Source organism: Suricata suricatta, chromosome 2, assembly GCF_006229205.1.
Source record: "Suricata suricatta isolate VVHF042 chromosome 2, meerkat_22Aug2017_6uvM2_HiC, whole genome shotgun sequence".
Taxonomy (NCBI): domain Eukaryota; kingdom Metazoa; phylum Chordata; class Mammalia; order Carnivora; family Herpestidae; genus Suricata; species Suricata suricatta.
The window spans coordinates 805135-820176 of NC_043701.1; the positions used below are offsets into that span (position 1 = coordinate 805135).

At 53.9% G+C, this 15042-nt stretch overlaps 1 protein-coding gene across 1 annotated transcript in view; it reads left to right on the forward strand.

Moving 5' to 3' along the window:
* LOC115304168 (receptor-type tyrosine-protein phosphatase N2-like) overlaps window positions 1-15042 on the forward strand; it is a 333289-nt gene that overhangs the window by 269250 nt on the left and 48997 nt on the right. The window contains exon 5 of the mRNA XM_029954228.1: window positions 4183-4345. The gene's annotated coding sequence lies outside the window, so the exon portion shown is untranslated. The remainder of the gene's footprint in view (window positions 1-4182; window positions 4346-15042) is intronic.

Sequence of the window (15042 nt, forward strand, 5' to 3'; positions counted from 1 at the left end):
CAGACTACCGGGGAAGGGAACGGCTTCAGTTAAAATGCACTTGGAATCATCGAACACGGGGCTCCCTCCGTTCAGCAACGGCCGAGGAGGCGCCAGCCGTGGTCTGAGACCACAGCCCCACGAAGTCCCACCGCCGTGAGGTCCGACACGGTGCAGTGTGAAAAGGCATCAGAAATAAAAGCAGGACAACTTTACCAATTGAGGTAATTAAGTCCAAACAAGAGGATTTTCTGTAAGTTTTTATGAAACATGTACAAACACCACACTGACATTAGTGATCCATTCTTGAAAATCAGACTTTCTACATGAAAAATCTAGCCAGGATCCTGTTCTCCATTACTCTAAGTGGGAAATCTAGAACGACTCACACACCCACCTACAACCCTAACACGCTTCCTGAAGTGTGCAGAACCCCACCGAAGACCCACGTAGAAGTAACAACTGTCACGTGTGTGTAAAATACTGAAGACGCTGCTTCCTGGTCACTAACAGTGTGAATGGCTCCAGCTGATGGAGTTATTTGCCGTAACACGACCTCACCCAGCCTGTGAGACGTGTACACAGACCAGACAAATGTGGACACACAGACACATCCGGAAACACGCTCGCGCACACACACACACACACACACACAGCCTTACAGACACATGTAGACCCAGGACCGTGAATGCGGGGACGTTGATGTACTCTCAGGCCTTGAGCTCTGTTCCCCCTTCTCCTGAATTTATGGCTTTCCTTTTTTCTTTTTAAAAATTTTTTAGTTTATTTATGTTGAGAGAAAGAAAAAGCAGGGAGAGGCGGAGAGAGAGGGAGAGTCACTGTCCCTGCTTCTGTCATGCTGACAGTCTGCTCTGTCAGCACAGAGCCTGACGCAGGGCTTGAACTCATAGACCGTGAGATCATGACCTGAGCTGAAGTTGGACGCTCAACCCACTGAGTCACCCAGACCCCCCTGGGGTCTAAGGCCGCACCCCTGTGCTTGGGGAACTGATGGCTATTCTGTCTGCATATCAAAATGCCTTATTTCTAGAATTATCACAAAACTTTATTGTAGTTGGTACACTTACAAATAAAAGTAAAAATCAAATGATTACTTAAAACCAAAATCTCTCCAAAGGATGGGAAGAAAGGGAAAAAACAGTAGATAATTCTATGCCCTTCCCGTGTGCTGTTTTTCTAAACCTCATGGTCTGGGGTATTCTTGTCAACGTCAAGGGTACTTCTGGCAGATAATTAAAAAAATGCAATTTTTAAAAACCAGTATTTACTTACATGAAGGTCAAATGCATTTAGTAGGTGAAAAAACCCACCCACATATGCGGCTATGTAAATGTCAGAGCTTATAATTGCTTATAATTATTTATTATTCAGAGACTGGCTGCCACAGCTATTGGACACCCACTCAGAGAGACAACTTGAGGTTATGTACAGTTGCCACAGGAAACCTGTCCGGTTCTTGCTGCACAGCCAGTATCTGTGGTTGTCAAGGAGGCCTAGCAGACTGGGAATGTCATGTCTTATATAATCTAAAGACTCATTTTCTTTTAAACAAAAAAGGAAATAAGACGCTTTTCTTTCAAAAGAAAAGTCATTTGATCACCGCCCCCCCCCCCAACCACAATGGTCAGTTTTGTTATCCTGAATTCACTCTCAGTGATAATTTTTAGATTTCACAGGAAGGTGTCATTAGCAGGTTGATGATGTGGAACGCTAGTGTTCTGGGCTAATCTGCATGAACCCAGAATTTACTGTCTGTACCTGAGTTCTTCCTGCCAGTCAGCACGCAGCCTTTCCGTGCCTGCTGAGTTAGGCTCTGTGTGAATTCGGGGCTTCGGAGCAGAGGAGGCGAAGAACCCAGAGACACGGGCCCCCCCTCGAGCACCTTGCCCTCTAGGGAAAGGATATGCAGCATCCTAAGTGAAGAAAGTTACTTCAGCCAGCAGTAAATGCTCCAGAGGAAACATCTGAGGATGATGTAATAAAGAATGAGTGAACTCACCTCGGGCTGGATGCTGGGGAGGGGGGTGTCCGAGCTACGAGGTCCACGAGTGTCAGGGAAGTGGAATGTGATTGGGGCTTTTGGCTGTCAGCGGTGTGACCTGGTGAACTTTCCCAGAGGCCCCATGGCTTCCAGGTGACAGAGGGGAGAGGCCTCCCCCCGCTGTCTCGCATGACGGCGCGTGACTTGGACGGGTGTGGGGCGTGTCAGCCCGGAGGAGGGTGTGGTCTGCGACGAGGAAGGACAGAAGCGAGCCCGGGGGCCCACGGCACCGTGGACGGCGCTGCATTTGCAGAGATGTGCTGTCAGTGGGCCCAGCAAAGCCGGCCGCAGACAGGGCGGAGCAGGGAAGCGCACACCGACAGGCGGCTTTAGGAAGGAACCCGGGCGCGGTGGGGTGGTAGGTCCTCAGCCTCTGCACGTTGCGCCTGTCCCGGTGCTGCAGCGCCTCGCAGGGCCGGGGGTCAGTGCAGGAACACAGAGGGGTCTCCAAGAGAGACCTTGCTGCTTGGTCTCCTGCCCCATTTAGGGTGCGTCGTGGGGGCGGTCAGCGGGCTGGGAAGCTCTGGTCGGAGGGGCCAGGCTGTGAGATGGGTGGGCACAGAGGTCAGCTCTCAGAGCGGGGGCTCTAGGAGGCCATGGGGGATGGGGGGCCTGGGGGCTGATCCAGACAGGAGGCCACTGAGGGACAAGATGAGTCCTCTGGATGTGTTGAGGCCCGTGATCCTGACTTTCTGCTGGTAGTGGTGCCAGCTGGTCAGTTCCTCTGCGCCTCTGGCTCTGGCCACACTTAGCCTGTGAAGAACGCCTCCTTCTGTGGGGCAGTCTGTCACTCTCCTAATGACTTTGAGCGTAAGTCCAGTGGCCGCGTTCTCGTCTCTCACGCAGGTGCCGGCTCGGTCAGCCTGCATTTCCGGCCTTGTCCTGGCCGCACGCGGGGGTGAAGCAGTGGCTAGCTTCTGCGAACCGTGTGCATCTCACTGCTGCGTGGAGTAAAGACAGAAAGCATCCTTTGCCTCACCCCAGCTGCAAACCTGTGTGCCTGGCGTGGCCCGCGCACACGGGTGGTGACGGCCGTGGCTCTTCCACAGTGGAGCGTGGAAATGTATAGCACTGTATAGTTTCCTGCGGTGACAAATCACCACAAACCCAGGGGCTTGCACGGTGCACATCTGCCGTCTTCCAGTCCCGTGGGTCATCACTAAGCTAAACCCCTGGTGGCGCCAGGCGGGCCCCCTCTCGAGGGCCGGGCCAGAGTTGTTTCCCCCGCAGCACTTCCCTGCCCGCCTCCGCCACACCTCTCTGCCCAGCCCTCCACCTCCTCGCCTTCTTTGAAGGATGTGTGGCCACACTGGGCCTCTGGGGTGACCTAGGATGGTGGCCCTGTCTTAGGGTCAGCTGACCACGGGCCTCGCGCCACCTGCTCCCGCCTCCCCCTGCCCTGGCACTCCGCACGCACGTGGGTCCGGGGAGCTGGGGTGTCAGCTCCGGGTCCCTCTTCTGCAGCCGTGAGCGGTCCCTGCAGCTGGGCCGTCCTGCTCGGGGAGGCGGTTGCTGAGGTGCCAGGACGCGGTGGGACCAGGGAGGGCTGGTTTCAGGGCTCCTACTGGGTGTCGCTGTGGGGAAAGCAGCCTTCGGCTGTGGGACACCCGCCTGTAGGGAGGTCAGCTCTCGGTTCCGCTGCCTTGACCTGCACTTGAGGTGGCCAGGGCTCAGGCCTCAGACCCGCTCTTGGCTCTTGATTTTGCTTTTGTCTCCTCTGGCTGTGTTCCGCCCCAGCCCTAGACCTCAGAACCCCTCCACGTGGCCCTCTCGTGGCCCGGGCCCGCGGCGGAGCCCTGCCCTCTGCTCCTCGGATCGGGCTTGCAGCTGGGACTGGCTGTCTCCTGACTGCTGGCTTGTCTCCCGCCCCCAGTGCTCAGAGAGGCCACACTGACCTCTCTAGGGGTCCCTCACCAAGTGCCAGCAGGGCCTCGAAGACGTGTCAGGGCACCGGGCAGGGAGGCCATGAGAGATTCATGGCCGAGGCCAGTGTGCGCCAAGGAGGCGGGGCCGCCCCTCTGGCCTGAGACCTGCGTCCTTGCTCAGGCGCCGGGCCGTCCGCGTGCGGGTCTGTCAGGCCCAGGCGGCTGCTCGACACGGACAGACATGCAGCTGGCTCATGGTTTCCTTTTGTGTTTCAGAGCCTCCCGGCAGAGCGTGGATGAGGGCAGGAGGTCCAGCCTGGAGGACGACAGTGGCCTGGCCAGGGCTGTCCGTCGCTACCTGGCGTACCTGGAGGCCCTGACCCAGGCCTCCGCTCCGAACGTGCGCCCCCGCGGCAGGCACGACAGGCCGTCAGCCCAGGTGAGCCGCGGAGCTCTGTGGTCCGGGCGGGCGATTTAGCGGATGCAGGCCTTTGGCATCCCCTGGTTTCTCCCTGGTGTCCCGGGCTAGCAGGTGGCACAGACGGTCAGGGTGTGCGCGGAGAACGCCCCTGACCCGCTCCACGCTGCACACACACACCAGCAGTGGCTGCCCCCCAACCCTACCGACCAGTCAGCGGTGCAGGTCCCTTTGGGGTGAAGGGCTTCAGGACGTCTTCCTTGGAGCAGGCACGGGAGCTCGGAAAGCCCCCCGTCAAATGCAGATGTGACACCTACAGGCAGCAAAGAGGGTGTTTCCACCTTCACCGCTTGGACCCAGGACTGCAGTGGACACTCAGCCGTGAGGGAGCACAACTGGACCCTGAATTTGGCCTGCTGTGCTGTGAGTGGGCCCGGGACCGTGCTGGGGTCACACTGCCCGGCGCACCCCTCAGGAAGCGCCTCATCCCAGGCTCCTGTCCTGGGTGGGCAGCCTGTGTGGGCCGAGGGTCTAGGCGCCCGGCTCTTGGGTAGAAGTCCATTTCCTACCACACCGCATGCCCTCAAGGCATTTCAAGGTGCTCCAAAGATCGTTTTAAAGACGCAGAATTATGGATTTTAGCTGTTTAGATGGAGGAGAGTGGCTGCTCGTCAACCCGCCGGGAGCGGGCAGGGCGGTGCCGCCCGGGGAGGGGCTTTGGGCCGCGTGCTGAGGTCCAGGGCGATCGTGGGCGTGGGCGTATTTGGCAGCGATCCGCACGCTTCTTTGCCGGCCGTTAGTTACATCCACTGACCGGGATCTGACGTCGTCTCCTTTCTGGCTGGCGCACGGCTGCTGAAGGTCCCGTCCTCGAGGCTCTGCTGGGCTTTCCTCAGAAGGTTTTCCCCTGAAAATATGGGGAAGCAACGTGTGTCCCTCTTTCAACGATTTCCCATCAAGAAGCCACTCAAGTTATGTAAGGCCACCCTGGGCTGGGACCGTGGGCAGCGCCCGCACAGGGTCCTTCAGAGGGGACGCCGCTGTGAGGCCGAGTCGCCTGAGGACGGCAGTGGACTCAGTGGGCGCGTCAGAACCGGGCTCCGCGACCGGGAGGCGCGGTCAAGTCAGGCCTGAGCTGAGGCGCGGGGTTGGCTCAGTGCCCTGTCTCGGGGGCAGCGCCCAGAGGAACGGCCTCGGTGGTCCCGGCTCCTCTCGGGTCCTCTCACTTGTGTCAGCCCCCCACCCCCCCCCTGCCCCAGTCCTTCGCCCGCTGGCCCTTGTTTCACAGTCACGTCGGGGCGCAGAGGCTCTGCGGGGAGTCCTCGCACCGGCCAGGGTGCCTGCTGAGGCTGCAGGGCCCACTTGGAGAGGCGGCTGGAGCTCCGCCACGGTCACGTTTATGGCCCAGGTCGTGGGAACGCGTTTGTGCAGCTCCTGACACCGGCCGTAAGGGACGCGTCCTCACCCGCGAGCCCCTAGCAGGAGGGAGTGGGATAGCGCAGGGCGGCCCGCACCGCTGGGCCAGGCCACGCCCCTGACCCGCGGTGGCTTCTCGGTGTGTAACCCTGGCCCCGCCCCGCCCACTTAACACTTTCTTCCTAATGTTGGCCTTACGATTTCTTTATTCATTTACTGAGACTGACCGTCAGCTAGATACTGTGGGGTGAGAGGTGCGATTGTCAAGGACCTTTTCCTGGGGATTGTCCGGGGGGCAGACATGGTGGGTGAGATTCGGACACTGGGGCGGGGGGGGGGGGGGGGGGGGGGGGGGGGGGGGGGGGGGGGGGGGGGGGGGGGGGGGACCAGCTCCCAGCAGTGCTGTGTGGCCTCGGGGCAGCTGCTCGGGCTCTCTGGCCCCAGGGTCCTTGGCCGTGTACCAGGGCAGTAACGGGCCTAGAGTCACTGTGAGGAGAGGCGAGACCGCGCACCTAGCCTCAGTCGGTAGTAGTTACCATCCTGACCCGTCTACAGAAAGGCCGTGAAGGTGGGTCTGGGAATGGTCTGCGGCTCCACGGGGAGCCCCGCCCTCCCCGGTGCACTGGCTCTGCGGCCCCGTCCTGAGGATGGGAGACGCATTCCCACAAAGGGGGGTCACTTGCGTGCCCTCCTCCTTTGTCCCCTGGCGCAACTTTATCAAAGGAACGTGAAGCGTCATGCTAGCCTTTGCTTCTGTAGTGGAGACGTTGCGCCGCTCCCTGAGTGTGGGTCCCCCTGGGTGCGGGACCAGAGATGGCTGTGGAGCAGGGAGATCCAGGTGGTCCGTACAAGTTCCCGAGACTCCGGGGAAGCTCGAAAGGACCCGGCTGGCTGACATTTCTCTGGGAAGCGGCTCACGGGCCCCTAAGCAGTCCCGGCCTTCTCCGTGGGTGACGGAAACAGAAGGAAGGCACGCCGGCTGGAGCGAGGGGCTGGCGAAGCGACATCAGCTGTCCCGCTGCTGCTGCGGGGCGGGGCCTCGTGCTCACCCTGAACCCCGCACCGCGCTTCCCCTCCAGCGTGGCCCTCTAGTCACTCAGCCGCGGCTCGAACGGCGGTCAGTTTAGAGCCGATGGTCATGGTGGGGGGCACTTGTGGGGAGAAGCACTGGGTGTTATATGGAAACCAATTTGACAGTAAGCCATTAAAAAAAATTAAAAAAAGACAAGTAGAATTATCAGAGATAGAGCATTTTATAATGACTAAGTGATCAATTCATTAAAATGACATAAAATCTTTTCTGTGAACCTAATGTCAGCACTTCAAATACATAAAGCAAAAAATATAAGAATACCAAAAAGGAATTATGCAAGTCCAGAATCACTTTTGGAGATTTTTACTTTCCTCCCTCAGTAATTTCTTATATAAGTAGGTAAAATAACATAAAGATATAGAAGATTTGAACAATACCATCAACAACTTAACCTCGTTGATATCAATAAAATGTTAGTATCTAAAACTGATGACTACTCATTATTTTCAAGTTTACACAGAATATTTCCTAATATAGATCATATGCTGAACCATAAAATAGGTCAATTAATATCAAAAGACTAAAATAATTCAAAGATAAAGGAAAAGAAAGCTTTTGATCATTATCCCTCAGAAATATGGAAGTAAAAACTCTAGATAAGTTTTAGCACTCAAATCCAACATTATGTAAAATAGCATAATACATGATATGGGAGATCATTGACATATGAAAATCATTTGGTGTAACTTACCATATTAGCAAGAAAAAGGAAAACTGTACGATAGTCTTAAAAGATGCAGAAAAAGCATCTGACAAAAGTCATCATTGATTCATGGTAGAAATCTACAACTAACATCACGCTGAATGAGGAAGGACTGAATGCTTTCTACCTAGAATCTGGAATTAGACAAGGTCTGCTCTTGCCTTTTCTGTATTGGGGGTTTTAGCCAGTGCACTAAAGCAAGAAAAAAAAATAAAAGACATGCAGTATCCATGACCACCTTTGCAGAAAATTTGGTGGAATCTACCGAAAAAGCTACTAAAACTATTAAGCAGGAATAGTAATGCCATAGAATGCAAAGTAAGTATACAAAAATTTATTATATTTCTATATATAACCAAAAGCAATTAAATGTTAAGGTTCTGAAAAGTCATATGCAGTAGCATCAAGATTGTGAAGCAATTAGAGAGAAATCTAACAGAATATGTGTAAAGCTTTGTACACTGAGAATTTTTAAGAAACATCGATCAGAGTAAAGAAATTTTAAATTCATGGAGATTTATTTACCATGATCATGTGTCAGAAGGCTCAATAGTGTTAAGGTCCCCCATGCTGATGTATAAATATGACAGCAAAGGTATAATCCATAAGAGAAAAATTAATAAAATTTCATAAAAGTTAGAAATTCTCTTCTTTTTAAAAAAAATTTTTTAAATGTTCTTTTATTTATTTTTGAGAGACAGGGAAAGACAGTGGGAATAGGGGAGGGTCAGAGAGAGAGGGAGACACAGAATCTGAAGCAGCTCCAGGCTCTGAGCTGTCAGCACAGAGCCCAATGTGGGGCCCGAACCCACGAACCGTGAGATCATGACCTGAGCCGAAGCCGGACACTTAACCCACTGAGCCACCCAGGTGCCCCAGAAATTCTCTTCTTTAAAAGAAAATGATAAGTGAATGAAAAGATGAATCGCAGGCTGGGAAAAATATTTGCAAATAATACACCTGAAAAAGTACTTTTCTCTACAATGTGTAAAGAATTCTCAAAACTTGTTAAAAAGAAAGAGAGGAGGCAGATAAAGAGCTGAGCACAAGATTTGGAAAGACACTTCACCAAAGAAGATAAAGGGGTGGCAAATAAACTCATGTGAAATGTTCAACATCATTGTTTATCCGGGAAATAAAAACTAAAACCACGAGGAGATGCCCTCACACGCCTACTAGAAGGACGGAAATTTAAAAGACTGAGCCCGCCATGTGTTGGCAGGGGCGGAGGGACTGGAACTCTCCTGTACCGCTGGTGGGAAGGTAAGACGGGGCAGCCACTTTGGGGAGCACTTGCGGTTTCTTAAGAAGTTAAACAAATAAAACAAACATGTGATCCAGCCGCCCCGCCTGTCTCCAGGATACATCAGGGCCTGTCCATTCGGAGACGGCGCGTGACCCTTCACAGCAGCCGGGCTAGTAAGTGCCCGTGGCTGGAAAGCGCAGGTGAAGGACTCAGCAAGCTGGGTTTGACCCAGAAAACGGAATGCTCCTCAGCAATAGAAGTGAGGGAAGTATGATGTGTGCCGTAGCATGGTGACTTTCCGAATAACTGCGCTGCCTGAAAGACGGGAAAAAAGTGCGTCCTGTTATCATTTTATTGACACAACAGTATAGAGAACACAAGGGAGTGCCTGAGTTACCGAAGGGAAGTCAGGGCTTTCCTGCCGGCGTGGGGGCGCGGGCGCCGGGAGGGGGTGCTAGAAAGGGGCGAGCACACTCGGGTGACAGTTACATTCGTTGCTTTGACTCTGGAGATGGCTTCACAGGTGTGTGGTTGTGTCCGCATAAATGCGTGCTGTGTACTGTGTGTCAGTTACACCTTAATAAAGACAGAAAAGAAAAAGATGAGCAAAACAACACAAAGTGTGTACAAGTTTTGAACAGACACTTTATTAAAAAAGATACTCAAATGGCCAATGAGGGCACTAAAGGTGTCAAACATCCTTATTCTTTGGGGAAATACAGCGTGACACCCTAAGGAACTACCCTTGTGTCCACTAGATTGGCCAAAACTAAAAAAATAAAGTAACTATAACTATGCTCCCAGCTCTTGGTGAGAATGTGACATGATGCGACTTCTCAAATTCTTGGAGACATAAACTGTTACAGCCGCCGTTTGGCAGTTTCTTTACGATTGAACGTTCATCTGTCTTGCGACGTGGGGAGAGACCGGACAAGACGTGTTCGAAGAAGACTCGGGTGCGGCCGTTCGCGCAGCTGTCTCCTGACAGCCCCAGCCTGGAAGCTAGGCGGTGTCCACCAGCACGCCGTCTCCTTCTGTCCCTCCATTTCCGAAGAGGCGCCACCTTGGGAAATCAAATTTGGTGACTCAGGCTCCCTGCTGCCCTCGACTTAGCTGTTCCACTGGGAGTGGCGTGTGCAAAGGCGTGAGCTGTGAGGGCCGTGGCCACAACATGGTGTCTGAGACACATCCGTGATGTTCGCTGATGAACAAGTTGCCTTCCCATGCTGTTGTATCTACTGACCTCCGGCGGGAAGCTGGGATCATATGGTGGACTGTCCTCAGGGTCTGTGCCTAGTGCGTGGGAGAGGGCTAGTCATGGCTACCGTGAGTGCCGTCTCTCGTTCCCTGGGCGGCCGAGCCCACTCCACTTCCTGAGGTTCCTGTCAGCCCCGAGCTGAGCAACACGGGCAGACCTGCCACCTGTCAGTCACTTGTTCATCTGCTCACGCAGATGTGAGAGTCACGAGGGCTGGAGACCACCTTGTGACCCATGGGGAGTGATGACACATGCACGGTCTCTCACGGACCCTGCCCTGTCCCTGTCGGGCTTGGTGTCTCTGCCGTCTCTCCTGCTGAGCCCTGTGCCAGATCCCACAGTCCGCCTGGCCCTACACAGCGGACTTGCTGGGAGGAGAAGGGGCTGTGTTAATATACACAGGGAGCCACAAAGAAGCATTGTGAGGAGCTGCTATCTGTTGTTTTTCTTTAGCGTTGAATTCTGTGTGGGCAGAAGACATTCTCTGTTTTCTATTTTTGATCTAACTTCTTGTGTCACCATGTGTGAGAAGCTACTTGGGCATTCTTGAGAGACGTCACCTCTCCCATCTGGACTCTTCGGAGCTTATTGGACAGACGGACAAAAAGCCACAGCCTCGTTAGGTCAGGCTGCATTGCCCTTTCTGTAGCCTCCTGTTTACGAGGATGAGAAGTTCCCGGAGACCTTTAGTGTGGAGAGGGACACGGCGTCTGAGGAGGATGGAGTGAAGTGTCTGCTTTCACCGCTTACTTGGTAGTAGAACTGAAATCAGAACCCTGAGATTCTTGTTCAACTTGTCATGTTTACTTTTTAAGCCAAATGCAAGCTCACCAAGTTTACACCCCCAAATTCTGTGGAATTTGTCCCAAACAGACTGCAGGGTGAGCCTGCTCCTTGCTTAGCACAGCCTGAAGCCAGATGCCCAGGGCTGTGTCGCAGCCCAGGTCCTCACTTCCCAGAACGTTGGCTTCATATCGGAAAAATGCTGTCGTTGTGCGTACACCATAGGGCTGTTGAGAGCGTCAAAAAGAAAGAAAACCGAAGAACAGCCTGGCACCAGCACTCAGAAAACGGGACCCATTTTGTGATTATGACCCTGCTGTCCTCCTGGGGGCATCTTAGCCAATGGGTCTCTACTTCATGCCTTATCTAAGGTGGGCAGGAAAATGGATCACAAGTCTCTGCTTCAGTCCATTCTTTTTACCTGTGACTTGCTGAGTCTGAGGCTGTAGGCGCAGTTGCTGGAAAGGACCAGAAGGACAGCAGGTGCAGCAGAAATGACAGGAAGAGGAAGAGACACTGTGGGGGCAGAGAGGAGAAGTGGTGGTGTGGCTTCATGCCACCAGCTGTCTTCGCAGCCGTTCCAAGCCAGCACAGCGCGGCGTCGCTGTAGATGCCATCGACAGTCCACACCGCATGCTGCTGGCAACTTTCTGCAGAATTCATTGGTCCTGAGTTTAGAACTCAACATCTCTTCAACCACGCAGATTTTGCGAATTCTATAAAAGTGTTTGGAGTCGGATTTTTCTAACTGAAAGCTCTGTGTCTCAGCTGCGAAGAAAGACCAGTGTCTATCCCTAAGCTTCCCTGAAGACAAGCGTTTCTTTTCTCCTGCAACAGTGCTGTTGGCAAGGATGGCTCCTCCAGTCTCTTCCCTGCACCGGGGTGGGCTGGGCACCTCGAGCCTTAGCTCCTTGGCACGACAGTCTTCTCTCTGTGTTGAGAGGGGGGGAGGGGAGGAGAGCAGGAGGGAGGGAGGGAGGCAGAGGGAGGGAAGGAGAGACAGGAGTGGAAAGGGATAAAGAAACAGTGAGAAAGAGACAGGCCGAGAAACAGAGACAGAGACAGAGGGAGAGGGAGAGTTAATGACTCCCCCGAATCCTCCTCTATGGCCCGAGCACAAAAAGACACAGAGGAGTAATGAGTTGGAGGTGGAGGGCTCTGCGGGGCTCCCCGATCTGGCCGCGTCCAATGCCGTCACGGGGTCAGCTCATTAGGAAGCCTGCGGACAGCCCCGTCGCTGTGTGTCTTGTCACCGGCAGCAAGCATGTCTCGATCAATGTGCTTGTCAATGCTGCCTTCAGGCTGTGAGACAAACTCGAGAAAATGTTTGTTCGGTGGTCAAAAGATGGCCCAATTTGAGTTTCCTAATTTGTGTGGGATCCTCGGCATGAGAGAGTCTGATGAGCACTGGTGACCGGTGTGCAGACAGAAGTCTCCACTCCGTGCCTGCTCGCGTGTGGGGCTCCGGGGGCCTCCAGGGCTTCCTGGCAGCCTGAGCTCATAATTGTGCGGTCTGGGGCTGGTGTGGGCAGACTCCACGAGAGGAGGGAGGCCTGACTTCGCGCTCTGGTTCCCTGGTCCTGGGGAGGCTGGGAGTCAGGGAGCGCCCGTGACTGTTTCATCGTTTGGCGGACAGGGTGCAGTGCAGCTTGTGGCCCCTGGAAGTGTCAGGTGGCTCCAGGCGGCAGCCCTGCCTTCCCTTCTTCCTTCCAAGTCAGCATCACAAAACCCCTTTAATAATATGCTTTCAATGATAGTTACATACGTCTGTGACATAACTCCTACTTCAGTCTGCAGTTTGTTTGGAGACAGGTCCATTTTGTCACAATCTTCTCCCACAGAATGCAGGCCAGAGCTTGGCACCATCACTGGTGTGGCAGTGAGGACGGTGACGGTGGTGAGGAAGATGGTGAGGATGGTGACAGTGGTGAGGGAGGTGATGGGGGTGAGGACGGTGAGGTGGTGACGAAGGTGACAGTGGTGAGGAAGATGATGGTGGTGACGGAGGTGACGGTGGTGAGGGTGGTGAGGATGGTGACGGTGGTGAGGAAGGTGATGGTGGTGAAGGTGGTGAGGATGGTGATGTGGTGAGGACGGTGACGGTGGTGACGGTGGTGAGGACAGTGAGGGCGGGAGGGTGGTGATTATGCTCCTAGTGATGCTGTACATGGTGACGACGATGTTGGTGGGGTCGTGCTGGGGCCGCGCTGACAGAGGTGACGCCGTCGCTGTCATGTATGAAGCACCTCCTCTCAGCCGTGTGCTGAGACCTTCTCACTCTCATCCTTTCTCCTGCTTTAAGAGAAAACGATATTCCTAATTTTGAGGGCAGTAAAAGTGAAGCCCACGGAGGTTTGATAACTTGTCCAAAGCCACGCGGGTTCCTCAGAGCTGTGCTGACAGGACCAGGCCAGCGTCCCCTGAGAACCTCCTTCCCGGGGGTCGCGTCTGGCGTGGAGGGTGTGGGGAGTGACTCCACTCCTCCTGCGGCCACACCGCGGGTCAGGGATGTGCCTGCGGGAGAGGACTTCGGGGCAGACTCTGTCACCTGTGCCGGTTCTCAGATGCTCGCGCAGAGGGTACCGACCACAGCAGGGATGCCCAAACTGGATTCCTCTAACATACGGTACCAGGAACCAACGTCCCAGGAACGGCCATATTATGTCCTGGAGATTGGCAAATTTTTATACTTTTAGGTTGCTAATTTCCAGATTTGGGCAACTATAGTCCTAAAAATTATTCAGCATAATTTTAGGGAACCTGACATCATGTTTGTCGAGTTGAGGCTTAGAGCCTCTTTAGAATGGGGTGGTGGTGGTTTGTGCTCAGTTCACCTGTGGGCTTCCTCCTGCTCTAAAGAAAACGAAGCTGTAAAGGGATCATGATCGTAGCAGCGGCAGCAGCCGCTGACACTGGGCCAAGCGGCGCGTTGCCGCCCTCACTGTACAGCTGACTCAGAGGCCAGACAGCTCGCGACGCAGAGCTCCCGGGTTCGTGAGGCCAGACGTGTGAGTCAAACCCAGGCGGCCGTGCCTCAGAACCCAGCCCCGTCTCCTAGGCTCCCCTCCCAGCCTTGAGGCCACAAAGAGGAAGCCGCTGCGGGGATACCCTGACTGCTGCCCTCCCCGTCCCCGGCGCTCCTGCTGGTTCGGGGGCCCCCTCGGCTGGCCGCCCCTGAGGGGCCACGGTGCCGGCCGGCCTTTACAGAGGGCCTGGGATGACTTGTAAAAACTGGTGTTCTTCTCTTATTTCTACAGTTTACCTACTGAAATATTCTTCTTCCCTCTTTGCCTTACTTTGCTTCACAGCATGAACAGACCCAAAATAGACTGTGTACCCCAGTCCCCTGCACAGTTTCATTCAGGAGCGATTCACCACCGTGCACTGTGTTCAGCCCGGTTTGTCCTTTACTGGGGGCTTCCCAGTTCGACTATAATTAAAGGCCCTTTGAGCAGAAGTCCTAGGTTAGGCTGCATCGCGGCAAAAAGAGGAGAGAGGCTTGTGGGCACATTAATGAGGCCTCTGGATGCCTCCCCTGGCCCCCAGCACCGCGGCCTGCCCGGGTGTTCAGAGACTGCCCTTCCGAACGGGAGCTCAGGCTGCGCCCGGGATTGACACGTAACCCAATTTGTGGGAAAATGCCAGAGGGGCTATTTGTGTGGTAGCACTCTATTTTTCTCTCCCTTTCTCTAATGAATCTCCCTTTCTCTTTTCTAAAGGAAAAGCAATTGGTTTCAGCTAGTACTTGGACCACATTAAACAATTTGGATGACAGCTAAAATCACCTCATTTTAGAAATAAAAACAATCTTAGAGATAATGTCTAGTCTCCTTCTTTGACAGAGAATTGAGTCTGCAAAGGTCAAGTGATTTGCCCAAGTTCATATGTGAGAACAGTAACTTAGAACCCTCATCAACCCTAGTTTTCTGATTTCTAACTTGCTGCACCAGTCTGTCCTGGAAGGCTGAGCCCAAGTATTTTTGAAGATAGCCAGACTTCGGAGTTGAACCATTTGTCTCAAATTCAGTGAAGGCTGCACATCTTAACTAGATCCCCAGGTCTACTCCCTGTTGACTCAACATCGATGCTGTGCCCCAGGCGAGGCACACTTAGAAAATATGAATGGAGGCAGCTTGGCGTAAGCCCCCAGGACAGCCATGGCTTGTCTGAGAGTCTCCAAGGTGGACATTTCTGTGTTTGTCCATGAAATTTTGATGGC